The sequence below is a fragment of the Galeopterus variegatus genome, unplaced genomic scaffold, assembly GCF_000696425.1.
Source record: "Galeopterus variegatus unplaced genomic scaffold, G_variegatus-3.0.2 Scaffold1723, whole genome shotgun sequence".
NCBI lineage: Eukaryota > Metazoa > Chordata > Mammalia > Dermoptera > Cynocephalidae > Galeopterus > Galeopterus variegatus.
The window spans coordinates 205,135-207,307 of NW_007727834.1; positions in this window are offsets into that span (position 1 = coordinate 205,135).

The window sequence follows — 2,173 nt, forward strand, 5'->3', positions numbered from 1 at the left end:
TGGGGACGAGTGTCAGAAAGATGATGCTAAGACCCTAGAGAAGTCATGCCATGTCATTGCTAAAAGGCCTTTTTGTAATCATTGAAATTATTTGGTAGTTTTTGGTAGTTGAACAAACTACCAAAGGCAACTCAGTGGAGAAGTGATTGGTTTTAAACAAATCATTCTGGAACAAATGAAATATCCATATACAATAAAATAAATGAGAAGAACCTATACATACACTTCATAACTCTCACAAAGATTAAATCAAACTGGACCTAAATGTAAAATATAAAGCTATGACATTTTAGTAGAAAATAGAGAAAAAATCTAGGTGACCATAGGGTTAACGATGAGTTTTATAATGCAATAGGAAAAAAACTGATAAGTTGATCATTTTTAAAATAAAAAAGAACACTTCTGCTCTATGAAAGAAACTGTTAGTAGAATAAAAAATAAAGCCTCAAACCAGAATAAAATATTTGAAAACATGTATCTGATAAAATACTCATATCTAAAACATATAAAGAACTTTCACAACTCCAAAATATGAAAGAAACTTAATTAAGAAAAGGGTAAAACATGTAATCAGACACTACACCAAAGAAAATATATTGATGGAAAATAAGCATATTAAGATGCTCAATGTTATATGTCATTATAAATGTACAAAACAAAACAATAATGAGATATAACTAAACAATTATTAGAATGGCTAAAATTTTGTAAAAAGACAACAACAACTGCTGGTGAGAATGTGGAGCAACTGGAATGCTCAATCAAAACTGGTGGGAAGGCAAAATAATACAATTATTTGGGGGAAAAATTTGCATGTTATTACAAAGTTAATCATAGTTTATCAAGTAAGTAAGCAGTTGTTCTCCCAGATATTTAATGAACTGATTTGAAAACATATATTCATGAACATCTGCATGTGCATGTTTATAGCACTGTAATTCATAATTGCAAAAATTTGAAGCAACCGAGATGTCTTTTAATAAGTGATTGAATAAACTGTGGCATATCCATATAATGGAATGCTATTTAGTGATAAAAATAAATTAGCTATCAAGTGAGGAAGGACATGGATGAATATTAATGGCATACTGCTAAGTGAAAAAAGCCTGTATGAAAGGGCTGAATCCTTTATTACTTCAAGTATACGACATTTCAGAAATAGCAAAAATAAAAAGACAGTAGAAGAGACCAGTGGTTGTCAGGGGTTTGGAGGAGCATAGAAATGTTGAATAGGTGAAGCACAGGAGATTTTCTTAAGAAAATAAAACTGCTCTGTAAAACACTTTAGCTGTGGATTTATTACATTCAATATTTATCAAAACACAAAGAATGTGACAGAACAAAGAATGAACCTTAATGTATGTAAATGCTTTAAAAATCATGGTTTTGGGCCGGCCCAGCAGCGCACTGCTACAGTGCACCACTTGGGAGTACGGCGGCGCTCCCGCCGAGGGTTTGGATCCCACATACAGACCAGCCGCTCACTGGCTGAGTGAGGGGCAGGCGCAACACCAAGGGTTGCAATCCCATTGCCGGTCCCGGTCCGGTACGGGCGCGACACTGAGGGTTGTGATCCATTGCCAGTCACGAAAAAAGACAAAAAGGAAAAAAAAAATCATGGTTTCTGGCCCAGTATATAAGAAGTATAGAAGTCATTATTCCCATCATACTAAATGAAAAAAGCTGAACAAACGCAAAACCACAAAAGGTGTAACATATGCATAATGGAGATGCCAGAACAAAAAGAGAAACAGAAAGAAAAAGAAAAAAATTCATGACAGATGCCAAACCACAGAGCCATGAAGGTCAGAGAATACCAAGAAGGAAAAATGAGAAAAAGAAATAGACCTAAGCATATCTCATATTCAAACTGAAGAAAATTTTTAAAAAAAGAAAAAGAAAGAAAAAAAGCTTGAATGAAAATACATAAAGTCTTGAAAAGAACTCCACTAACTAGAATTTTGTATACAGTGAAATTAACATTTTACAGTGAGTAAGAATTAAAGACTTTATCAGATAAACAAAAACAGAGAATTTGTTAACAGTAGACCTGCCTTGCAAGAAATATACAATCAAAATTTTCAGAGAGAAGGGAACTTATATCATTCAGAAACTGAGATCTATATAATGAAAGGAAAAGCATTATAGAAGAAATACATGGAGATAAAACTAA